This window comes from Peromyscus leucopus, chromosome 8a (genome assembly GCF_004664715.2).
Source record: "Peromyscus leucopus breed LL Stock chromosome 8a, UCI_PerLeu_2.1, whole genome shotgun sequence".
Taxonomy (NCBI): Eukaryota; Metazoa; Chordata; class Mammalia; order Rodentia; family Cricetidae; genus Peromyscus; species Peromyscus leucopus.
Genome location: NC_051085.1, coordinates 9719636 through 9746212, shown reverse-complemented (window position 1 = coordinate 9746212; position 26577 = coordinate 9719636). Strand labels below are relative to the sequence as shown.

The window sequence follows — 26577 nt, the reverse complement described above, 5'->3', positions numbered from 1 at the left end:
CAGCCCAGGGAAGGCACCACTCACAGTGAGCTGGGGCCTCCCTTATCAATCACTAATCAAGAAAATGCCCATAACCCAATCTGATAAAGGCATTTTCTCAATTGAGCTCCTTCGTCCAGATGACCTGCATTCAGTTCATGTCAAGTTGACAAAAAACTAACCGGCCCGGTTGTGGATATTAAGGAGAATGGTGATCTTTGATAGGATACTGTAGAGACAGAGTCTTCCAGGGCTAGGGCTGGGCTTAAGGAAATCACGTGACCCAGTAGGCCATGCTTTAGTGCTGGAGGCACCTCCTCTGGGTTAGCTTTCAGTGCTGTGTAGACGTGGCTCTGGAGAGACAAGGTGGAGTGCAGAGTAGGTCTCTCTGCCTGTGGACACCACGTAGCCTAAAGCTAATGAGCAGCAGGGCTTTGAGTTGTCCGCAGTCTGAAGTAGGTGTTAAGGGTCCCTCAGAATTGTACCGGAGTCAGAGACTTGACACACACTTGGGGCCTATACTGGGAGGAGACCGGTTTATAAGTCAACCGAAGCTTCCTACCTGTCCCTCTAGTCCTCTCTACCCGTCCCTTCCCCTCTCCCATTGTTCCGTGGTGTGTGTGTGTGTGTGTGTGTGTGTGTGTGTGTGTGTGTGTGTGTGTGTGGTCCCATCCCCTTGAGAGCCGTTGTGAACTCAGGAGAGAAAGGAAGCTGCTGGAAAAGCAGAGCCCGCGCTTGGGCAGTGCCAGCCTCCTCGCCCGCCTTTCGCCCCTGCCCCAGCTTTTCTTTCACACAGCCTACATCTTTTTGTTTCACTTCAGTATTTAGAAGGCTTGTAATTTGATCACTTTAACTTGTGGTTAAAAATGACCTTTTATTTAGGAAGAAAAAATAAAAAAGAGGCAGTTGCTTCAGAGAGTGGCTGACTCATTAAGCAATGGGTGACACTGTGAGTTGACACCATCAACCTGACTGTCGGCACCAGGGCAGAGACACCGGGGACCCCTCGTGCAGGGGATGTAAGCAGGGTGTACAGTGATGGGAAGCCAGCAGGAGGACCCAAGAAGGACAGTTGGACACAAAAAGGATTAAGCATAACCCATAGACCCTTGTTCCTTGGCCCGGAAGATGGACCAGTGCTGGTCTGACTGTGGGTGGAGACGAGTGGGCGGAATGAGGCTGCCCACCACCATGGCAGCATGTACGTGGGAATGTCAGAGTCGGCAGAAGCATACAGGATGCCCAGTTACATTTGGATTTGAGATACACAGTGAATCATTTTGAATGTAAGTTTGTCCCAAACTGTGTGTCTGAATTCAAGCTTAGCCTTGTGTCCTGGTTTTACTTGGTGGTGTTTCTGCTTGGCTGTGCATCCAACATTTGGACAGTTCTGTGAGACCTTTAGAAGGGGTTGCGGCTGACAGGAAAGTTAATGTTCCAGGCCTCTGCCCTTCCGTGGAGAATGCACTGTGGGACCAGACTGCTGCTGCCTTGTGTCTGCTGCTTGTCTCCGCTGGCACAAAGGGCCTCCGAGGCCCCTCAGAGGAGTGCAGGCTGACAGACTATTCCTCCTAGTTAGAGGAAGGCTCAGAGGCTTAGCCGAGGTGTGGAGTCACCTGCCCACCATCCTGGTTTTCTCAGGAAACCGAGAGAGGACTCAGGAAGCAGTGGTCAAAGGAAGCCTGAAATAGAGTCAGGGCTTCTTCAGCCCTCGCTGAGTTCTTTCAGTGGTGGTGACTCAGTGGATTCTCAGTGACCCTCCCAAGTGTCCGTAACAGAAGAGCTCCTTTGTGGTCACAGCCTGTTGTGTTAAGTACTTTGGAGGTTGCTGTGTGTTAAATACTTCATAGGTAGCTTTTTGTTGCCAGGTAACAAAGACTAGGGACTGTAAGGAGTCTTCCTCTGTCCCACCAGCCAGCTCCCAAATAATGACATGGAGACTACTTCTTATTAATTATGAAAGCTTGGCCTTAGCTTAGGCTTGTTAACCCATTTTTATTCATCTGCATGCTGCCACATAGCTTGTGGCTTTTACCTCTCCTCTTGTATGTCCTGCTTCCTCAGTGTCCATCTGGCTGCTTCCCCTTCTTCCCAGAGCTCTCTCTGTCCGGAAGTCCTGCCTGTACCTCCTGCCTAGCCATTGGTCATGTAGCTTTTTATTGAACCGATGACAGTGACATACCTTGACTTGTCATCAAGTATCTCCCAACAAGGGGCCGGAAAGTTGAAGTGCTATCACTCATGACGGCGGGTGTAACACGACACATGTTCATGTGTGTTTCCCAGACCTAGATGCTCCGTGACAGGAGAGTGAAACTTAGGAGTCTGTGTCCTTTCTGGCTCAGCAAGAGCATCCAGTGGCTTCACAGTGCAGTGCTCAGATCCTGTGTGGGACAGAAAGAGACAGGGCTGCCGTCCTGGGGAGCTCCCAGAGAGCAGCTGGGAAGAAAGAAACCCTCCGGGGCAGAGCAGAAGCAGATAGATCTTTCTAGAAGGTTTCACCCTCTGGAATTGGAGGTTTTGTATTGACACTTGTGGCTGAGCTCTCAAGAGCTCACTGTCTCGGTGTTCTGTGTTCTCAGGTCTGTAGTGTCTCTTCTTGGGCTTTTAATGTCACAGGAATGAAATGTTCTTTAAAGTTTATTTGGCTTACTTTAGCAGCTTCTGACATAAACTCTAGATTTGAGGATGAGAAGAAACCAGTAACTGTATCCACACTGCAGGAGCTCAGCAGCTCGTGGGAAACTATTCAGAGGGGAGAAGGTCACTCGTGGGAAAGATGATCCTTTTCTTTTTCTCTGATTTTTTTTTTTTTTTTTTTTTTGGTTTGTCCATCCCTAACTTGATACATATTTTCTGGTCTTTCCTTGGGAAGTAAATATCCAATATCAATGCAGTGTTCTCTGGGAAGATGGAGGTCTGTGTGTATCTGTCTGTGTTCTATGGTTTCTGCCTTTGGGTAATCCTACATTTAGACTGGTGGCTACAGAAATTAAATTATCCTTGGCGAGTTGATTGATTGTTTATTGCAGGAATGATACTATTTAACATTAGGCAGAGACACCAGTAGTGTTCAGGATCTTCTGTTAACCTTCATCTCTGGGGCTCTGTTCTACGCCTGTCTTAGGAATCAGTGTTTCAAAACATTACTGCTGTCCATGACAGTGGTTCTCAAGCTGTGGGTCATGACCCCCACAGAGGTCAAATATCAGCTATCCTGCATATCAGATATTTACATTTCATAACAGTAGCAAAATTACAGGTATGAAGTAGCCACAAAAATAATTTTATGGTTGGGGGTCACCACAGCATGAGGAACTGTATTAAAGGATCACAACAGCATTAGGAAGGTTGTGAACCACTATCCCATGACCTTAGCAATATGTGACTTCTCTTGCCCAGTTGGAAAAGATGAAATAGATTATGAAACTAAAAAGCTGAGGATATGATGGAGGAAACTGCCTGGTTCCTACAGGCTTTGTAGTTTATAATCCTTAAAATTACAAATACTTTCAATGAAGCCCAGATATTACAGATAATTGAATGTTTATTTTAAAGGTACCAAATAATATGATCCACTGAGAATAACTTGAATTAGAAAAGCCTAAAAAAATGAATTGGCCAAAAAGATTGCTCAAAGAAATGAGGTAGTAGCATACGCTCAAACAGTTTAGTGGAAGCAGGTATTTTGATGTTTGGAGATAAAGGATTCTGGGAACAGTTTTGCTGGAGAGAGCTGGATGAGCAGCAGAGGTACATAATTCCAACTTGTCTTAGAAGAACTTCATCTGGATTCTGGTCATCTGGTACCAGACTGCCATTTCCTAGCTAGGAAAAGCATGTATGATTGAGGAACCCAAGAGTTTTACTCAAAGCCAACTGCAAGTCCCTCGTGGTAAGCAGTAGTTAGTATTGCCTCCTTTGTTGGTTCATGGTGTCTGTAGAGTTTTATCTGCCAAGTGGGCTGCAAACATTTCGAACCTTGAGACGTGGTCAATATTTATCTCGTCTCTCTGTTGTCGCCGCCACAGGATGTATAACCTGAGCTTCCCCTAGGGCCCAACAGATTCATGCTGGGGGATGATGTCTGCTCACAGGCAGGCTGTCTCCAGAACACTCACAGTCCTAGCAGCAGCGGAAGGGAGAGGAAGTTGACCCTGTCAAGTGGTGCACAAGCTGGGCTTGTCTTTGTCGCCACCTCAGACACACTGTTTTTGTGATTGGTTCATTTTTTTCTCATTCATTCTGGAGCATTGGAGACACTCCCGACTTACTGATAATTCAGAGTGAATGATATGTTCCTGGGCACCTGTGTGGCTGGTGTGGAAGCTATGCTGGATCTTTATATTCCAGCGTTATCCAAACATTTCCTCAGCCAACATGTTTTTTCTATAAATACCTGTTCAGCTGAACTATGCTCTATAAGAATTGCCAGTTGTTCTGCTCCAGGGTGATAAGGCAAATATTATAGAGAAAAAGGGGACTCCTTGAAAAGCCAGCTAATCCTACATAAAAGGCACATACCTTGATTATGGTGGGAACCATTTGCATAAAAAGATACCTAACTGCAGCCCACCCCATATGTAAAGTGTTCTATACTGTGCCTCGTGGAAGTCAGCCACTAGTCAGCCTAATGCTACCAGCTACCAGCTAAGTCTTCGCTCCATCTAGGAGGGGCTTACAGTGCTGCCCGGGCTCCTTTAGTGCAGGCCAGTTTTCCAGATCTCACCTGGTAATGGAAGCTGTGGGCTCACTGTGCCCTCGTGGCCGTCACCGGTCCTTTATTCTGGGGTCTTTTTCCTACTGTCTGTGAAACATGAGGGTCTATAAAACAATAAAAACCGTATGGAGGGCATTGCTAGGTTAAATTTTTATTAGTTCTCCCTTTAAACCATGGAAATTAGGCATCTACCACTTGGGCAGCTCTCTGCTGCATCCTATCCCTTGTCCTTCGAGGTAACAGTAACCTGGCCATGGATTCCCCATGAGAAGAGTTGAGGAGACACTGTTAGACCTGGGTAGGAGAGGGTTAGAAACTGAGTGCCAGAAATGCCAGGCTCAAATGCTCTGTGCCCCTGTAGGATAACCTGTGCATTCAGAATCCTGCCGCAGCATCCTTACAACTTCAGTTCCCATTTTTGTCTTGATATTTTTGGAAGTAGATGAATAATATTAACTTACACTCTGGGGAAAACCAGAGCAGTGTGGTGACAGATTGGGAAGGCATGGCTGCTGTTGGTGCTGTTTGGGACGACAGTGAACTCCTGTTTGGGATGATAGTGAACTCCTGTTTGGGATGATAGTGAACTCCTGTTTGGGATGATAGTGAACTCCTGTTTGGGACAACAGTGAACTCCTGTTTGGGATAACAGTGAACTCCTGTTTGGGATGATAGTGAACTCCTGTTTGGGACGATAGTGAACTCCTGTTTGGGATGATAGTGAACTCCTGTTTGGGACAACAGTGAACTCCTGTTTGGGATGATAGTGAACTCCTGTTTGGGATGACAGTGAACTCCTGTTTGGGACGACAGTGAACTCCTGTTTGGGATGATAGTGAACTCCTGTTTGGGATGATAGTGAACTCCTGTTTGGGACGACAGTGAACTCCTGTTTGGGATGATAGTGAACTCCTGTTTGGGACGACAGTGAACTCCTCCGTCAGCTCTCTCTCAGTTTCTGCCCAACCTCTCCCTCCCTTTGGCAGGCTGTGCCCCAGCCCCCTGCTGGACTCCCTGAGGGATGCCGAGGCCCTGGGTGCAGAGCCTGTTGGCCGGAGAGCTTGTCCCCTCCCTGTCTTTCCTGCTCATTGCCTCATTTTCAGCCCTGCTGGGGTGATGTCTCATTACTTGAAAGAAAATTAAAAAGCATTTTACATTGCTTAATACAGATCACTAATTGAAGCTCCCCTAAACCCAAGAATTTATTCTCTCATTGATGTGTGCATAACTCCTATTAACATTAATAAAGTTGTTTAGAATCAAAGAGCCGGCAGAAACCCATAATAGAAATCCATTTTGATCCTGCTTCACAAAGTGACTCATCCCCACAGGGCATCAACAAGCATTTTAAAGATAATTTTTACAACTCCCTTTTAAAAAGTGGAGCAGTTACTGAATCTATCATAACATGCTCATCATGTCCTTCAGAATGGGGCTTGGCTGTTGCCATGGATGCAGTGCGCCCCTCCCAGGGTACAAATTGCAGGCTCTGTCCATTTTGCCTGCGGCCGCTGTGCCTGCTCATTTGCACTGGGGAGCTGGAGTGCAGGAGGCTGAGAAAGGAGGGGGCAGTGGGCGAGGAAGACAGCAGGCTGGCCTCCATACCCATCTGCATCCATTCACCTCAGCGTCCACAGCCGTCATCAGCTGGATGGTTACTATGGAGCATCCTGAAACCCAGGCAGGAGGAGGGGGTTCGGGTTCTCATTACTTGTGGTGCTATCTAAACTTGACAGTTTCTAGTCTTGACTGTAGCAGAAGGACCACAAAGAATCTGAGCTTGTAAAAATGGGTACTTTGTAACCAGAAAAATCCTTAGCTTCTGCCTAAAATATGAGTACCGGGGTCGAGGTGGCCTCTTCTGCCAGGGTCCGGGCATTTGCCCCCTTGTGTGTTTACAGTCAGTGAACTTGATGGACAAGTCTCTGTGTCCGCCTCGACTCCGCTGCCCAGCCTTTCTCCTCTCCCTTGTCTGTAGCAGGGAAGTGATTGATAGAAATGTTCCCACTAATTAGAATAAGAACTCGGATTGGGAGATCAACAGGAGCTGACCTGGGAGGAGAGGAAGGTAGATGTCTTCAGTTGGAGGCCAGCCTGGTCTACATAGTGAATTCCAGGCCAACCAAGGCTACATAGAGAAACCTTATCTCAACAAAACAAACGAAGACAATGTTGCTTAAAACAATACAACATTCCTTAAAAGGTAGGAGGAAAGCTAGGAGTTCTGTGCAGAGATTTTTTAAGTGCCGGTCACAATTGCCCTGGTCCCCGACTGGCTGCATCCCACCTCGCTTTGCCCTGAGAATGTGGATGTGCTCTCCCTCAACTTTGAAATCCCTTTACTTTTGTCTAGTTAAGGAAATGAGTGTTTCCATTACTGTTAATCTGAATATGTGGAAGAGAAAAATGTGTGAATTTTCCCCTTAGTCACCGAGCCTCATTTCTTAAAGAGTAAATGTGAATTTTCCAAGGAAGGAAGCAGCATTGCCTGTCTGCGGTAGCATCCACTGAGCACTGGGAAGGTACAAACAAGCCCAGAAATCCTTTGCAGTTCCTCTTCACCACAGTGCTTCGAACTGGGTCAGAATTATCCTTGTTTTACAAATGAGGCAGCTGGAACTCGAGAAAGGAAGCCAGCCTTTCTGGGGCCACATGTCCAGGCTGGGTCAGAGCCTCATGAGGATGGCTGCCCAGCCCTGCCTTTAACTGCGTCCTGCTGAGATGGGGTGCAGAGGCCCAGTGTCGACCCCGTGGCTCATTTGTTCCCAGAGACCTAATTTGCCCTTCTGGTACCTGCCTAACAGGAGGCCTGGAGCATGACCAACATTCAGTGTATTTGTTAAATGAATGTGTTTTCACAGCCGAAGAATTCATTATAACCATTCGTCTCATCCTGGTGATGTCTTTGGACACTTTTGAATCTGTTTTGAAACCTCTTTGCAAGTGAATTTAGAAACCCGTATTAGGGCTGGTGAGGTGGCTCACAGGCACTGGCAGCCAATCCTGGCACCTGAGCTTGATCCCTGGAACCCCCATGGTAGAAGGAGACAACTGACTCCCACAGTGGTCTTCTGAGCTACACACACACACACACACACACACACACACACACACACACACACACACCATGGCACACATGTGCCACCCAACACACAATACACCACTCATCCAAATGCAAACTAATGAAAACATTCAGTAACATCAGTAGTATGTGACTCCTGGAGTGGTGCAGACAAGGCCTCTCTGATTGATGGCCATGTTCCTCAGCAAACCTCAGCTGAACAGTAGAAGTACAGTTATTAGGTAGAGGCCTAGCTTCTCTTTGATGTGAGCTTCTATAATCAAATTTTAAAATTTTTCTGGCTTTAAAGTCTTCAGTGTAGGCAAGGTGGTGAGCTATAAAGAAATGAGAATATTTCTTAGTCACACCCATATCGAGATAACTGTGTTATGGTGTAGTTATTTCCTGTGTGTATGTTTTGATCTCACTTCTTCCATTTATTATTATAATTTTTCTAATGTAATTAAAGAACTATGATGTTTTCTGTTCTGGGAACAGACTGATTATCTAACTGTGCAGTTAAATATTCTCATAGTTCATATTGTAAGTAGTGTTGTTGGATATGTTCTGGTACCAAAGAACTTGCCTCTCTGATTACTTCTTGATGAAGGAATAAGTTTGAGTGAATAGAAACATAAACTCTTGATACATAAAAAGATTCTTAACAAAAATGTAAAAGAAATACTTTAATCCTTCATAAAGTAAAAATAAGGTGGAGAGGTAGTCAGTGATAGAATGCTTACCATGGCAAGGCCTTAGGGTCAGCTCTCAGTGCCACCAAAGTTAATTTACCAGAAATTTCTTATCTTCTGTCTTCCATTTTATGTAATGTCTGCAGTTTCATTGGCCTGTGTCCTCAGCACACATGAATTTTACTTGTCACCAGCCTACATGGCCAAATCATATAAGGGTTTTCTTACCCTTGTGATTACCATGATGCCAGGGATTCTATCTGTTTGGTTTGCTGGTGTATCTCTGGCTCTCTGGCCAGGGTCTGACACATAGTATCCACTCAGTCAGTACTTACTGGATGTATGAGTAAAAAGTGTATTTTCCGCCTCCCCTCCCCTTCCTCCCCCTCCTCCCTCCCCCTCCCCCTCCCCCCTTGTGTTCCCTTTATAGACTCCCAGACAAGCTGTTATTTCCTTACATTGGCAATACATGCACCAGTTCACGAGAGTTTGTGGTAGTCGAGAGCTTAGCCCGGACACCTGACCAGTGGGCCTCAAGTCCTGGCCATGCAACGCTCCTCAGCTTTGTAGTCTAATCTTGAGCAACTTAATTCATTTCTTCCTGATTCCATTATTTACCTGCAAACCAGTGCTAGACCCCATGGATTTGATAGGAGAGACTGAAGCCCAGCACAGAACCCGGCAAGTAATAAAAAATATTCAGTGAATAGTAGCTGTTTTCTCTCACTCATTCTCAGCAACAGCCTGTTCTGAGACTTGAGCTCTGGCCTATGTCTCGGGGACATAGAGATTAATCCTCGATGAGAAGTTGTCTGAGCTTTGAGGCGGATTCTCCTGGCTTATTCTGCCTGTACTTTAGTGTCATTGTTAACCGAAGCCATGGACTTGTCATGCAGGATTGCTGTGAGGACACGTATCAAAGTGTCTCAGCTCTTCATTATGGCCTCTGGCTGCCCAATGACAGCATGGCTGTGGCGGTGATTTTGTTACCATGTATGCATGCATGCATGTGTGCATGCACTTCTTTGCCGCTAGCAAGGTGGTCTGCAGTTTTAACTTTTTTGGTGACAGAACCTAGTACATTTTCTGCTATGTGTCTGTCGTATATTGTGTGACTGGAGACCACTTCCTCAGGAGTCCTGTGGATGTGCCTCTGTTGCTGTCAGGGCTGCCCGTCAGTACTGCAGACTGTGCGGCATCAGTGTGAGAAATGGATCTCCTCACACCTCACTGGGGACTGGAAGGGCTGATTGGTTTCTCTCTTGCAGATGTCTGTCCGTCCCTTCTGTCATCACGTCTGACATTTGCTGGGTTCACCCTCCCTCTGTGGTGATCTCACTTTAACTTCATTTCCTCCTTAAAGATCCCATCTCCAAACATTCGTGGTCCAGTGAGCTGCACTGGGGATTAGAACTTAAACATTCGAATCCAGGGTTAGAGCACAATTCAGTCCATAACAATGTTCTTGAATTTTTGTCTTTTATTTAATTAAAGAAATGGTGGACATAACTGTTGAATTTTGTAGCCTGCTTCCCATAGATTGAAAGACAGGGCTGGTGGGCTGTGTCTGTGACCTGGATGGGGGATCGACACCTGCTTTAGGATTGGCTTTTGATTTGTCCCAAGATGGTTTCAGAGACAAGGGACTCTAATGGGTGGGCCAGCCTTCTGCAAACCCAGCAATTACTTTAGCTCAGGACTTGCACACATTTTTCATAAAGGCCAGATTATAAATATTTTCATCTTTGTGGGCCATGCGGACTCCTTTGAGACAATTCTGTTATTGTCATTTGAAAGCAGCCCCAGACAAAACACGAGCAAATGGGTGTGGCAATGTGCCAATACATTTTCATTTATCGACACTGAAATTTGGGTTTTTTTTCTCTTTTCCAGCCATTTAAAAATGGCATACCCCATTCTTAATTCATGGGCCATACAAAACCAATCAGACCTTCCCACAGCTGTAGCTGTGGCTTCCTCCATTGGTGGCAGGAATCAGTCTTCCAACTAAAAGTCTCTTAAAGAAACTGGCCCGGGTGGATTTGTCCATATAATTCTGAACTGATTATCACATTTGATTTCTGTCATTTATCTCCGTTTTCAGAATTCATGATAAAGAATGGCTTGAAAAGCACGTTATTCTTCTGTCAGGAGAGCTCGAGCCAAGGACTGGGGCTAGGGTGGTTGGTTGAAGGACCCGCAGTATCATCCCCTGGCAGCTGGTGGAATTGTGGGTAGGGTTGGCATCAGAAAGCTTGCGCAAGAGCAGCAGAGCTTGAGGTGAGAAGTGCCCCTCTCTGGGGAGCTAGTGTTTAAGGAAGTGGAGTAACTGGGGGTACACAGATTTCTACACTGCGGGTGTAGAGAATGGAGCATCTCTGGGACCAGGCTCCCTGGCCGTTCTCTCAGGGTGAGTGAGATTTCCTCCTCAGGAACCCCACACCCTCCAGCCTCCAGTACATACCTCTTGAAGCACAGTATGTGGGCCTGTGGGATAGAGCCATTGTGTGTGTGTGTGTGTGTGTGTGTGTGTGTGTGTGTGTGTGTGTGTGTGTGTTTCACTTCCTGTGCAGGTGGCCTTCATTCTCAGGGTGCTGACCTAATTACAGGAATAAACCTCTCCTCCGGAGGGTCCTAGAAATGAACACAGGGTCCCTGGGACTGTCGTTGTGTTGGATGTATAATGATGACAGGCTGACTCTGACCAGGAGACTGAGATCAGGGTGTCCCCAACACCAAAGGGCCACCTCTCCCTCCCCGTGAAGCTGGCTGTTCCGAGGTCGGCCAGCACTGCTCATTGCTGACTCCCTGAGTGCGTGCTTGCCAGTGTGAGCATCTTAAGAGCCTGGAAATTCAAAGGCAGGGATGGAGTTCAGGGGGTCATTTTCAGTATTTAGACCACTGCTTGGAGATCATTCACCTGTCCAAGCACTGCTGTGAAGACAGGAATAGACGGGTCCCATGCAGTGATTCTCCAAGGAAACCTCAAGTGTCTTCTAGGCACCAGAAGGTGAAAATGCCTTTTCTCAAGATTTTCCCTTCTAGGATGTTGCAGGCTGTAAACCAAGGTTCCAAAAAAATATTTTGATGTATATGAAGTTGGCCTTGAATAGCCCAATTTTTACTTAAAAATCAATTAAGATAAAATTAAAATGGTGGGTGTTATACCGAAACTGTCTGCTTCATGCCATCCTAACATAACAATACAAAATGCCTTTACACGATAGTCATCTTAAGTGAATAAAACCCACAGTTTAATGAAATGGCACTTTGAAGCTTTTAGCACGATAAATCTTTGGATTATCTTATCTTGTTTAAATTAATTTGCAGTGTTCCTCTGCTTTCAGTTCTGTTTTGTTTCTGATTTCTTTGGGTTGACGCCAAGAGTTCTAGGGTTTTCTTAATGGAAATGTTCTTGTGTTCTTGCATAAAAATGTGAAAAAGCGTTAAGTGCACTGGTGATGGATTTTTTAGGCGAGCTCCTCTTGTTAGCGGCAGCCAGGTGGGAAAGGAAGTCACTCAAACAGTGCAGACTCCTCGCCCTCTCGTCTCTAGCAGGGAACTTCACCGAGAGTAGTTAGTAACGGTGCTTCTAAACTTCAAAGGCTGGTTTTTATCTATTATGAATTTTATATGAATAAAACATGCCCCTCATTCATGCTGCTGTATAACCTGGGTTGTATATGACTGCATCAGAATTCATCCAGCTCTTCTGTAGTAGGTGCTAAGTTTAAGTTGTTGCCAGTTTGAAACTGTTACCAGCAGGGCCTCAGGACAAGCACATTGAGTGTTCTGTAGGCTAGACCCCTGGCTGTCGCAGTCCCTTTTTGAGCACACTCAGCCACAGTGAGTGAGAAGTCCTCAGGAGCACTCCATCTCCTCACCAGCCTTCCCCGGTGTCTGTCTTGGTTAGGTTAGCCAGTCTGGTCAGTACATGCTGGTGTAGTGCACTGTGGGTTTGCTTTTCTTTGGTTAAACCATAACATTTTAAGTGTGTATTGGCTATTTCCTGTTTTGCCTTCTCAACTATTTGCCTATTTCCTGGTGGATTATCCATTTGTGTGTATATACACATGTACACACACACACACACACACACACACACACACACACACACAGACATGTGCTGTAATTGCCTCCTCCTCTTCCTCGCCTTTTGACTCTCTTGATGGCATTTCATGAAGATAATCTTAATTTTACTATACTCCAGATTGAGCTATTCTTCCTTTTTTGGTCAGTACGTTTTTGTGTTCTGGTTTAAAAATCTTGGCCTGTTGCAAAATGTGAAGGGTTGTTTTCTAAAATCTTTCTATTTGACCTTTTTTCATTCTGCCATCCATCTATAACTAATTTTTATGCAGAGTCTTCCTCAAGATACTGATATTATGTGTTTGCTGTAACAAGTATAACAAAACCCGTGACTTGAAATAGCAGAAGTGTTTCCCCTCAGAAATGTAGTCGAGAGGCCAGAAGTTCAGAGCAGGGTGGTGGCTCCTGGAGCTTGGCAGGAAGAGCCAGCCCTCTGCTTGCTGCTGGTGGGGACCCGCCATTCTTCCTTGACCTCACTCCTCGGTTCCTGCCGCAGCGCTCTGATCTTTGTCTCCCCCAGTTCATGGCCTTCTTCCCTGGGAGTCTCTTTGGGTCTGTGTCCTTTTATTTAAGGTACAAAAAAAAAAAAAAAAAAGTAAAATCCCACTGGATCCAGGACTAACTATTTTATATAACCTCATCTCAACATCCACAGCCATTTTGTTTCCAAGTAAAGTCACTTTGTGAGGTGCTTGGAGGTCAGGATTCCAGCCTGTCTTTTGGGGAGAAACAATTTCAACCTAATACGTCCAGTGAACCCGTGTACTGAACTCAGTCTTGTCCTCACATTGACTGAGTGACCATCACTGTCTGCTTTAGACTGTTTTGCTCTGTTGGTCTATTTGAGTGTCCATGCACAAATAACTGCTCTCGACCACTGTTATTCTGTAGTGAATCTCCATAGCAGATAAAGTCTTGTTTTCTTTTTCAGGATTTTTCTTGCTTTTGGTCCTTTGCATTACCTGATAATTTCTGATTATTGATTCATTCCAGAAAGAAAGTACTAGTTGTTCTTTTTATTTAAAATTAAATTAAAGATTCAATTTGTGAGAGAATTAATGTCTAAAAAGTCCTGAGATTTCCATGTGTTGCGATCCTTCAGGCCTCCTGTCTGTGCAGCAAGCTCCTCCCCCAGTGGGCCCAAGCTCCTCCCCGACCGAGCCCAAGCTCCTCCCCCAATGGACCCAAGCTCCTCCCCGACCGAGCCCAAGCTCCTCCCCCAATGGGCTCAAGCTCCTCCCCGACCGAGCCCAAGCTCCTCCCCCAATGGGCTCAAGCTCCTCCCCGACCGAGCCCAAGCTCCTCCCCCACTGTGCCATCTCTCCCCTCCTGGTAATTGATTGTCTTTTTTGGAGATTTGTTAAAAGCAAGGAAGGGAGAAAAGGAAAGCTTCTGCTTCCTATACCCACCACTAAGGATATTTTTGCACATTGACTAAGCTTAACAGGACCAAGATTTAAATCAGTCTCACAGATTCCAAACCAGAGCTGGACAAATAAAACAAGTACTTCAGAAATTCTGTTTTTATGAGAAGTCTGTTGGTTTAAAGCCTGGCATCCTCAGGGATGGTTAAAACAAGTTCTTGGTAAAGAGAAAGTTAGCACAGTGTTGGTTCATCAATGCTGTAACTGCAAACATTAACATGGACTGTAAAAGATGCTGGGCTAAGATTGGGTATCGGACCAAGTGGGGAACTAGATCTCTAATTGACAGTGCCCTGAGAACCTCAGACCTGGAGATGATGGCTCAGGGCAGTTGGGAGTCTGAGTGAAAGCTGGTCTGTTCTACTTCTATTTAGTAATGAGATTTTTTTTTTTTCTTTGCTTTTCGAGATAGGGTTTCTCTGTGTAGTTTTGGTGCCTTTCCTGGAACTCACTCTGTAGCCCAGGTTGGCCTCGAACTCACAGAAATCCACCTGCCTCTGCCTCCTGAGTGCTGGAGTTAAAGGCACCACCACCGCCTGTGTGTGTGTGTGTGTGTGTGTGCGTGTGCGTGTGCGTGTGTGTGTGTGTGTGTGTGTACTGGTTATGTAAGAGACACACCAGGTTCTGGTACTAAAAAATAAAATTTAAATTATAAGATGTTCTTTTAACATCCCATCTACTCTCAAGCTTGAAGTGGTCACCGCCTACATCTCAGGTTCTGCGTGATCCACTGTTCACCTCCCTTCTGAGCTGGATGTGTAATTATGAAGAGGTGCATTTTTTAGCCTTCCCTGGAGCCACTCCAGGGTGTCTCTTTAGGGGGAGCCAGGGGACATGCTTAGCAGGTACACATGCATCAGAGCAATGCAGTGTTTTTAATCAGACTAGATTGCAGATCCTAGAAATAGTTTGCCCTAAAAGGGCAACTCAGAAACAATTCACATTTGCTATAAAACAGTATTTGCTTCATTTTCGCATTCTTCCTGCTGCCTGATGTGATTTCAGGACTAGGAAGAAAAAGATGGGATTATTGCACACATATATTTCATTCTAATGAGTCTTAGAGACTCAAAGTCCACCCCACACTGGACCGTTAACTCATTGTTCCAATGACATTTACTTCATTTATTTCTAACCGTAAATGAATGGCATATAGATTTCAACATTAGTAAGAATAGTAATAATAATAATATTTCACGATCTCAGGAATCTGCTCTTGGCTTCTTAGTCGCCAAGAATGAGCGCTTCGCTGATTTTGTGATGCCTTGCTCACGGTGTGCGTCTGCCGTCTCATCCTGGTCCTCACATTAAAAAGAGCAGCCAGCTTTTACAGTTTGACCCTCCCATCCCCTTAGTCTGTGGTCAGTACTTCCTTCCTGCTGGCGGCGTGCATGTATGCTCTTCCCTCTGTCTTCCTCCTCCTTCTCCTCCTCTCTCTGCTATTTACTCCCACTCCAAAAAAAAAAAAAAAAAAAAAAAATCATAAAACAACCCGCACAGCCTTGCTTGAGTCCATACAGCGCGTTGGAGGGAAGCCAGACTGACAGGAGGGTTAGCTAGTGGGTCAGTGAGTCCTTCCCCAAACACCCTGTTAATCACGCCCGCCCCCACCCAAAAGGAGGAGGGAAGCCTCCAGTCAGCCAGAGTGGTTTTGCTTCCCTGGAGAACCATCCTGGTCCTGGCTGCGGCTTTGTGTGCTCGCTGCTTGTTCAGTGTATTATTCCATCATTTGGCGCTCCGATTTCTCAGACAATTTAGCTGTAGTTTTTCAGAGACTGTTGTAGCTGGGGGGGAGTCGGGGCCGAGTTTGAAATCTCTTGTTATTGTGCACATAAGCTGCCAGCCTTTACTTCACGCTACACATAACAACAGTCATCACAGGCGAGCTGAAGAAAGGAAGAGACGGGGACTCACCACCCCTCTCAGCCCTCACTCTTGCCGTTTAAGATGTAGAGCTTGTGTTTAACCTTGTAAATAATAGATGGTTGGGTTTTTTTTGTTTTGTTTTGTTTTTTTTTTTACTTACTGTTTTTGTTTTATCTTGAGATTTTTCTAGCAATCCATCTCCTGGATGGATGTGTCTTAGTGACCCTGTGGGACAAAGTCTGATTTCCATCTGTTCCCTTTATCCTAGAAGAACAACAGCTTTCCCATGTCATATCCATTCCGTAACTTTTTTGTGGAAAGCACCCCACTGTAAGAGACACCCCTTGTTACATGCATGAGACCCATTGATGTATTCAACCAGTCAACAAATATTCTTGAATGCTTGCTACACATTTGGTTCCCTTGAGAGATTGTATATGTTTGCGCTAGTGTCAGGCTGGTAGTCAGAGCACTTGGTCCACAGCCTGGGTAAAATTCCCATCTCTCCTGTCCTCTAGTTTGAACACTTCTTGGGAGCTTCTTGGCTGCAGTGAGTGTGGTTTCTCACTTGCAAAGCATGGTGTAGGCTGTGCGTCCTTCCCAGATGACACGTTGTGGTTGGGACCTAAGCAGCCTGTGCCCCGGATATTCCTGTATGCCAACAAGGTGAGGGAAGAGAAGCCAGAGCTGGGAAGCAGCACGAGCTCCTGTGAGACATTCTCAATCCGAGGAGGCTTTTTGGTCACTCATTCAGCAGGTGTTGTAAATTCCAGGCCAGGTACTGTGCAGGCACTGTGAGCAGAACAGTGGCCACGGATTCCTTCCCTCTGGCTAAAGGTAGCTGATAAGCCAGGCACAAGAATGGTAGCTGTGGAGTTTGAAATTCATCACATGGGATGCTGTTGGGAACTGGGGAAGGAGGACAGGAAAGAGAAAGCCAAAAGGGTCTGAGGGGAAAAGAGCGTGTGAGGCAGAAGCTGGGCAGACATTCTGTGAGACAGTCAGTGTGCTGTTCACTCCCTGACAGAAAATTCAGTCTCCTCAGGCCACCGTGACAAACCCAGCAGAGTACCCCTCTCCCCCAGTGGCTAACAAGCTAGGACCCCAAAGATGTCTGAGACATTGCCATTCTCCACAACTATGCATAACTCTTACATATGAATCAAAGTGATATTAAAGTCACATGTGGTTCCGTGTAATGGCCAGTCTGTTTGCTTTTCTCAACAAGGTCTTCACTAAGAACCAGGGGCTTCTAAAGGGGTATAAATGCCTGCATAAGGTAGTGCCCCTCAGATCTTTTCCAGACCAAATAGCTGCCCCCAATTCCACAAGTAATTGGAGCAGATCCAGAAGCAGACTCAGCCCCAAGCTCCCCTTTATTTACCCTTCAGTAATTACATATCTTCCCCATTGGAGGCTGAGCAATTAGTCTCCCATTGTCTTCGCAGGAAATGACATCCATGTGACTTCTTGGGAAGGCAACTGTTGACCACTCTGGTTAAGATAATTTGGAAAGTGCTCAACATTTCCTCTGGATGATTGAGTCCAGCTGACTTGGAAAGCTTTTGGAAATGCACAGATGAGACACGGTCATCATAACCAGAACAGCACTGGGTCAGTTCCCTGAACAAAGTGACCCTCTGAAGTGCTGCTCTGGTCTCTTCAAGAGCTTGTGAGGGAGCGCAGCGCCTTGCCATCCTGTCCCTTTTATAACACTTTCTTGGGACTTACTCCTTAAAACACTTTCTAGAGTAAACAGTTGCCAACCCCACTCAGGGAGTCCTGAACAATGAGGAATGCATTGGGAACGCAGGTGCTGCAGCCCTGTGCTCTGCTTCTCTGTTTTCTGTGTCTCCAGGATCAGCAAAAGAGCCATGGAAGTCCCAGGCCTCGTACACACACACCATTGGACAAGAAAGAGGTTCTCTCAGAAGAGTGAGATGTTCCTAGTAAAACATTCTTCTCTCATTGCCTATATTGGGCCCGTATTTATTTTTGACCCAATCACTGGCAAGAGTTTGGGGATCTCTTGAGTCAGACCCTCTCCAGCCTTAGTATACACACGGATCACCTGGGAAAGCTTGGTTTGAGTGAAGCCATAGGGCTGATACTCTTGAGAAGTGTCCAAGTGGGTTGGTGTCCGGCAAAGCCCCAGACCATTCAGATGCCCACCCCCCAGTGAGCTTGTTATCCCCTGCTCCCGAGGCTCATGGCTGGTAAAGGGTGTATGAGGGCTCCATTAGGAAGAAGAAAGCGAGAATAACCCTGTATTGATGAGAATTGTATTGGCAATACCTGTTCACAGTGTGTATTGAAAATGTTGCTTTTAACTCAGAAGTCGTACACAGCCTGTGGTGTGCCTTTGAAACAGAAAGTACACGGGGTTATACACTATTGTGTGGGAGTACCCATAAAAACAGTATTACTCCTTTATAACTACACACACATTGGAGTTCAAAAAACAGTAGTCAACTCACCTCTTTGTTATCCTTCAGTTACTTTGACCGGTAACTAATATCATGTATCCAAATCCTAATGAAATGGGAATAGATGTGCTTAAGTATAAAGAGTGTAGGTGCCAAGTCTGCCCCTTGTTCTTACAGTAGATAGCTCCTCAGCCTTGGGAGTTCCTGGAGAAGAAGAACACACTCCCACGTATCCTAAGAGTCACTTGACATGATGTTAGGTTTGAAAGATTCTGCCAGTGGTAGACTTCTGCCAGAGCCTTGGTCACTGCGCCCTGATTACTGATTTTCCAGTGGAGAAAATCATTATGCTTTCTTCATTTAAAAAGGGAGAACTGTCCTGGTTTTTGTTTGTTTTTGGCAAAAGATACACAGTCATCCCTTGCTGAAGCTACTTAGGAAAAAGGGTAATATAGACAGTCTTGTCCTTCATGAGTCTGACTCATCACAGATGCTTTGGGGCTTGGAATGAAGCATGTGGCCAGATGTTGCATAGACCTACCTGAGGTGGTCATGAGTGGTTGTCATCTCTGGCCTCCTATGCAGAGCCATCGCTCCTGGGGCAATGGGGAAGGAATGTGGGCTTTCACCATTTCATCTGCTTGATCTGCCCATCCCAGCACACAGCTTCACCTCTGTGTGATTGGCGGGAAGTCGGATCTTGGTCCAGTTTCCAGGAGATGCCAAGTGGTGCTAACTGGCCTTACCAACATGGTTTTACCATTCTTTTCTATGCAAGACTCTGGGAGGTGGAGAGATTTCTAGCTGCTCTGGACCAGCTGACAGAAGCTGCTGGACTTGATGCTCCAGGAAGGCAGGGGTTGTACTTATCTCTTTTTTTGTTTTGTTTTGGTTTTTTTTGTTTTTTTGTTTTTGTTTTTGTTTTTGTTTTTTTTTTATTTTTTTTATTTTTTTATTTTTCGAGACAGGGTTTCTCTGTGTAGCTTTGCGCCTTTCCTGGAACTCACTTTGGAGACCAGGCTGGCCTCGAACTCACAGAGATCCACCTGCCTCTGCCTCCCGAGTGCTGGGATTAAAGGCGTGCGCCACCACCGCCCTGTACTTATCTCTTACGCATCCACGTATTGCTTGTCAGTGAGTACGTGAACAGCTGGTCTGTTCCCAGAGACCTGTCAATCAGCAATTGACAGATGAAGCATCTACTCTCTAAAAAGAAGAGAACATTCTGTTGCCTGACTTCAGTCATTTGTAATCCAAATATAGAATGCTGAGGTGTCCATCTACATATTTAGGACCTCATAACTGCCAAAGAGAGATGAGATAATTTTAATATTAGCCAAGCTTGTACAATCAGTGTTCTTAATCGCTGATTGGTTCACACAGTCCTGATGAATGCCTCCCTTCCCATGAAAGTGATAGGGGAGAGTGTTATTAAAAAGGAATAAAAAGTTAAAATGCTTAGATGTTAAAATGCATAAAACGTGAAATATAAAGTATTATATCAAAATATAATTTAAAAGACTAGAAAACAAAAATTTAATGTAATACCAATTAGGAAAATCAAGACAGCGAAAGATAATGAGAGTTAGGAGAGGCTTAATCTCGTGCTCTTGAATGAGGATATGGCTGGAATTCAAGGGGTCAGGGACGTAGAGAGGAAGAAATCCACTCCTTGTTATTTGTATGGAATAATTTTAGCTGTCTATAGAATAGAATAAGAATAGAGTTGTGAATGCTTTATGTTACATTACAGTCAAGGACATCATGAAATATGATTTTTCATTTAAGAATACTTAACATGGCATTTATTTTAGTTTTTGCAGAAAATCATTTAAATATTGAAGGAAGTCCATCTCAACTTCATTAAAAAAATTTTTTTTTGAGACAGCGTCTCACTATGAGGCTATGAAATATTTTGATGACTGAATATGGATGCATTTTGTGACTTAAATTCTTTGCATTTCATATGTTAATTTCAAGTACTTAAAGACATTGTTCTTTAAAAAAAAGAACAAGCAACTACAATAAAAATTCCATTTAGAATTCTGAAAAAAAATCTGTAGACTGATATAGTCCAGAAAGGCAAAGAGCTCCTGCCCAAGAAAATTCCTGGGCCTCTTACTCGTAGGGATGGGACAGAAGGGAACAGGAGAGGCACAGGCCTGGTGTAGGCCCAGCAGCCGGTGAGGCGGCTGCTGCTTCCTGCCTGGTTGAGAACATTCGGAAATAAAGTTAGGACAAGTATGAGTTCAGGCTGATGTAATCTCGTGTATGAATGTGCAGGTGATGGGAAGGGATGGGAGGCATGTTTTCTGAAGTCAAGAGAGTTGTTGTGTGTGTGGGGGGGGAATGGAGGGACTAAAGGCTGGGCATGGATTTCTGAAAGTGAGGCATGATGCAGATGTGTCCGGAGGGAAGGGAGAGAAGTGTGTTCTAGCCAGGATGTGGACTCAGCAGCAGGTCTGGGGCCTGGTGTGCAGCAGAGGTGAGAAGCCAGGTCTCAGGCTGGGGCAGGGAGGAGCATGCTGGGCAAAGCTTCCTTCACTCAGCACTGACTGGTGTCTGCTGCTGTTTTCAGCCTGTCTGTGTCCTGAATGTGACTGAGTTGATGGGATTTAACAGTATGGGCGACACTGTGAGGTTGGTTACCACAATTCCTATTTCACAGATAGTCAAATACGATCCACTGAAGAAGAGAGAGGAAAGTGGCCTGGCCTCCCAGAACTAAACTAGGCAGAAGGAAGAGTGCTGTGATGAAATGGAGAGGAATTGGCTCTAGGGGAAAATGTTACGCTTTTAAGCTTAGGTATTTCCCCATTGTTCTCTTACCTTTGGTTGTTTGAAAGGATCGGAAATTCTTGTATTTGTAAGCGCAGTTTCAGATTGATTCAATTGTTCACAGATTTTTTTTTTTTCTTATTAGTGTATGCTAAGATCATTTGTAAATTGGTTTCATTTTCCTGTGCACAGCAAAGGGGCAGCTGGGAGTTTGCTGCTGTGTGGATGGGTGCCCCACACAGTGAAGAGCCCTAGCGAACGAGCACGGGCAAATTAAAGCGGATTGTGAATAAGGTGTTTATTTGCCTTGTTTTTTCAGAGTCAGTCCCGCCGGTGGTTTAGAAGACATGTGGTGTATATAAAGTTTGTGATAGTTGGTGGACATCTGGGTAAGTGTTGTCACGTTTATTTCTAACACATCTGGTTATAAAATGGTGCCAATGAGGGGAAGCTACTGCCGCGCCCCATGCATCCTTTAAATCTGCACTGAACTTCAAATGAAACATTTTTAATTAAATGTGGCACTGAGTTGGTGTTTTCTGACAGTATGCCATTTTTCTTCTTAAAACTAATGTTATTAAGTGATACGGGATTTTCTAAAATCTAGTATGTCTAGATTTGGGAAAGCTCAGATGCACAACCTGGGACACCCATGGCAATTTAGTTTATGTTCTAGCCAACCGTGTAATAGGAGTAATAAACTCACAAAGCAGAGAATAACATCTCCAAGGCAGAGGGTGCACAACGGCCTGCATGTTGAAACGAGAGAGAAGCTAGCTGTTTGAGGAATGGGAAATGGGCCGCACAGCTTCCTGGGAGCTTGCCCCAGGCTGGGGGCAGTAGCTTGAGAGACCCAGAGAAGCAGCATCCCTGACCTCACTGGTGATAAGGAGGGCAGGCCTTGGAGTCAGGGGATCCAGGTTAGAACTCTGCACCTATTTGTTGTTTCATAACCTCTCGGATTCTTCTGTAAACCAAGGCCTTTAGTATTTCTACTCTGCAGGATTGTTGTGGGAATAAGTGAGCTCAGAAATGCTGGGCAGAGTAGATGCTCCACAGCAGCCCTGTTTCATGACAGCGCCTCCTTGTTTGGGGACCACATGTGCCACTAAAGCTAAGCCACTCAAAAGGTGTGTGTCTTCAGCAGGAGACTGCGGAATGGGTTGATCACACACGTGACTTCAGGGGGGGGCACAGCCACTTCTCCATCATTTACTCCGTAATGGGGTGGGGGACCCTGTGACCTAGGCCTCCTTCTGGAACCCCAGGAAGCCGTTCTCAGACAAGCACAGCTAACTTGGCTTCCTTTCCTGCCACCTTGCAACCGAGTGAGGTCACGTTGTTGGAGCTTTTGGTTAAAGTATGATACCATTTCCATCCACATTAGTAGGAAGGGACAGCAGTGAGGAAATGATACTTTTGGTTTGTGCAGGCTTTTATTTCCAAACCTTTTTGCATTTTACCCTCCATGGTCATGTAGCTTCATAGAGACCCAAGAATTTGGTTTGGGGGTGAAGCCTTACCTGCATTTGGGGGAGAATCAGCCATGTCACTGAAGAGGGGTGTTGATGTTAACATCTGTTATGTTAACAGATGAATCATGGACATGGACATGACCTCAGGAGATCTCTATGATAATCTCTAAAGAGCCAAAAAGTCTCTTCAACAAAATTTCTAACCGGGGGTACAAGTCCTCTCAGAGATAAGGAACTTGCTTATGGTAAGGCAGCTTGCTGATACATGAGGTGTGAGACAGAGGGATTAGGCCTGGTCTCTCCAGCCCTCTAGGGAAGTACTGATTACTACAATATAGGATAATATTTCAGAACAATTAGAAAAAGAATGCAAACGTTCCAAGCATGTAGAAGTATTTGCTTTTGAGGAGCTGGAATACTCATTCTGATTTGATCACTAGACACTGTATATGTGCATTAAATCATTGTACTGAACCCAGATGTTTCGTCTTAACGAAAAATAAAATAATAAACAATTAGGGGACACAAGGAAACCGTTTGAGAAGTGATCCTACTGTCCCGTATCTTAGTTGTGGTGGCGTTCATGCAGCTGTAGGCTTTTGCGAAAGCTCACAGAACTGTACAGTAGAGAAGGGATTTTGTTGTTGTGAATGAAGGGTGGAAAGAATGGCCTCTTAGACAGAGGACAGTTAACTCCCTGAAAAGAGAGTGGGATGAGGGCGAGTGGAAAGAAAGAAGCAGCCTGCTCCTCACATCGGGCTGTGGGGGGCGGGACTTAGGCTGAGCCCTTCCTGCCACCACAGTGCCTGGCCCCTGGACGGATGTGATGAGCACTGAAGTATTCGTTGTGTCGTGTGTCGTCCCCCCCCCCCATCACCTCACTGTCCCACACACCGGTCCACCATGTCCAGATGCTCTTCTTCCTCTGCCACCCGTCCTCCTGTGGACTAAACTGACCAGCTCCCCTTCTTACATCTTTTTTCATCTGGTGTTATGTCCACGGCCCGCACCACCCCGGGAAGCTCTTAGAAGAGGCTTCTGCTTTACAGTTCCTCTCTTGCGGATGCCCAGCACCGAGGCACTGTACGTATCAGGAACTGGGGATGCCTTGCCTCTGTAGATGACATTAGTAGATAGCCAGCCCCAAACTCTCTTCTCATCCATTACTCTCATACTGAGCACCCAGTGATGCTTTGTAGAGGCTTTCTGTTGAGTAGTCTTCTAAGAACAGAACTGTTGGAAGGGGAGAAGTCCAGGAGCTCCGAGGAGCAAATATGTCGTCCTCTGTGTCCTGGCACTATGAGCTGAGACGACAGAGTGCTGTGTTTGAATCTGTTGAGGTGCAAGTCTTCCTCAGATTCTGACTCTTCATCATGAGTTGAGACATTTAAGATTGTTAAAACTACAACTTGTGAATATCTTGGAAAGCCAAGATTCTCCCTCACTTCTGGGCCTTATCAGGGTGAGAGATAAGTGCATAGAGAACGTGGTTCTCATCTGGGGTCACCTTGCCTTAGAGGGTGTTTGGTGATGTGAGGGATGTTGCTAAATGCCCTGCAATACACAGGACAGCAGCACATATGCCCAAACCCAGAAAATAACCCCAAATGTTAGCAAAATGCCTAAAGTGCCCACTGTTTTGAGGGTTTATATTTTAAAATATTTTAATATCTAATTATATTATACATATAACCACCTGAAAAGGGCTCAGAATGCAGAGGCCTGAGATGGCTACCAAGAAGCTACCTCCTTCATGAAGCTTCCTGACTTCGTTAGGAGTCAGGCTTCCTCCCAATTCTAAGCAAAAACAGATCTAATGAGGTTTTACTCAGACAGACAGGTCATACTGAACAGGTCCACAGAAGGAAAGGGAATTTCTCACGGCGTGCTCTTGGCCTCTATAGCAGGGGCTGTCTGTCTCATGCTGTAGACCTCAGCCCAGCTTCCTCAGGTGTGTCTGTTTGCAGATGAGATGGTATTGTGGTCTGAGTGGTCCTCCTGAGTCGATGGTAGTGATTCCGGTGTGATGGAAATGTGCTTAGGGAGGAGAGGGGTCTCATTACAGATGATTGAGACAGAGTAGTTTGGTTCACAGGGCTGTTTATTTGCATCCAGTTGCTAGTGACACCACAATCTGGCTTAAATGGGAGCTGCTGCACACGTTTGCAGCAGCCCAATATGGCTGCATTTACTGAAGCTGGGAGATTAAAGCAACATATGTCAGGCTGCAACACAGAACAATTCTCTTGAGATGGCTTGACTTAATTATGGGGCCTATTTCGGGAGGGTAACTGTGCTTTTTGTGTGGTGTATTTTAGGTTACACTAACCCAGCTTCCAGGCCAGTAATATCTTCCCAGAAAGGGTGTGGCATATGTTGAGGATGTGAATATGTGCTTACTGAAAGCTTTAGTAGGATGCTCTTGGCTTTATGGTACTCTATGTCCCTTTCTTGTATCCTTTCCTCTCACATGAATGCCCTGGAAATGTGTTCTGGAAAGCCAGACAAGAGAAGGCTGAAAGCCTCACTTCAGATGGCCGGGCTCAGAGATTTAGAGACTTTGTGTTGTCGAGCCGTGTCTTTAGATGAATGGAACGTGGAGGGTGTACGGAAGTCTCAGAGGTAAACAGGTGACACAGTATAAAAAACACTTTTATCTATGGTAAGTGTCCGTGACAAGACTGTCCATTTATAGCACTAAATCAGGAATTCCTGCCCCATCTCAGCTTTGGCTCAGCACTGACACTTGAGGAGACTTTGTATGTTGTAGTCTGGCCCAGCCTCTAAGATTCCCTTTCTAGAACATTCTGCCAGAGTTTAAAGAGATGCCCAGAGTAGTTACTAGAAACCAGCCTGTGTGTAGGGGGACAGAGTGGCATCTTCTGCATTGTTTTGTAACCCTGATCGCGGAAGTCATCCACAGTCCCTTTATCACTGACTCACCAAGGCAGGTGTCCCTTTCACTCCAGGATAGTTTGGGCAACAACCTGGACCAGATCCCATGAAGCTGCTTCTAGCATGCTGCCCTGCTCATCTGCCGTAGCCCATGGTTTTGCCATCCGCCCTTACTCTAAAACTGAATGCCATAGTGTGGCTTTAATCTGTAGCAACACGTAGAAGCCCAGATTGCTCACTTAAGGGAAGTGTTTTCAGAGTCAGCAGCCGTCTCATGTGCTCGTGTTTGGCTAGATTGAGAAGACTGTAATGAGGCCGCCTGGGACCCAGCTGGCCAGCCCGCCAGCTTTGCCGTGAGGCTGTGCATCCTGATGCCATTCAGATAGCTCTTTTAAGGTTAAAAAGACTTGCAATGCATTTGATCCTCCCAAACTAGTAATATCACCGGGTCAAAGCAGAGGCTCCTGGATTTGCCTGTCTAAGGCAGCGGGGACATTGGTAATGTGTGGGAGTGTTTGATGTCCTCTGGAGAATTGGAGGCACTGTTGATATGTGCTGTAGAGAATGGGGCAAGGGCGCCAGCTGGCCTTCCGAGCTGGGGAAGAGGTGTCTCGGACAGCTTCTATAGCACCCCGCTGAGACACACAGCCTGATGCGCAGTGAACCCACAGAGATCCAGGAAGCCCTTTGGGTCGAAGGCATCGAGGTCCTCGAGGTCCTCGCTCCTGTTTCACATCACTGGGAGCCTCCTCATTTGAGGCTGATCCACAGGTTGTGTACATTGCTGCTGTGTGCACCAGAGCTCAGCACAGCATGCTGTTGGGGTGTCCTCTGACACCTCTGTGGTGTGGCTAATCAGTGCCCCTACCCACTCCTCCTCCATCATTGCCAGCACAGGAGAACGGGACCCTTCTGTTTGGGGTGAGATAGAGAGTCTAGTAAGATGCTCTGCCCACAGACTTTAACCTAATCTCACCAGCTTGAAACCATCCTGATAGAGTTGGAGAAATGACTCAGTGGTTACATGTGTTTCTTTGCTCGTCCTGAGGCTCCAAGTTCTGTTATTAACACCCATCTTGGTCAGCTCACAGCCACCTGTAGCCCCTGCCTTTGTGGACAGATAAAGAGCTCTCTCTCGCGCGCACACACACACAAACACATACACACACACA

At 45.8% G+C, this 26577-nt stretch overlaps 1 protein-coding gene across 7 annotated transcripts in view; it reads left to right on the top strand.

Annotated features, from left to right (window-relative positions):
- Fyn (FYN proto-oncogene, Src family tyrosine kinase) overlaps positions 1–26577 on the top strand; it is a 199512-nt gene that overhangs the window by 66994 nt on the left and 105941 nt on the right. For 4 of the 7 annotated variants that reach the window (XM_037200516.1, XM_028874838.2, XM_028874840.2 and 1 more), the window contains one exon: positions 21355–21424. The exons of the other annotated variants lie outside the window; for them this stretch is intronic. The gene's annotated coding sequence lies outside the window, so the exon portion shown is untranslated. The remainder of the gene's footprint in view (positions 1–21354; positions 21425–26577) is intronic. 7 annotated transcript variants of the gene reach the window in all.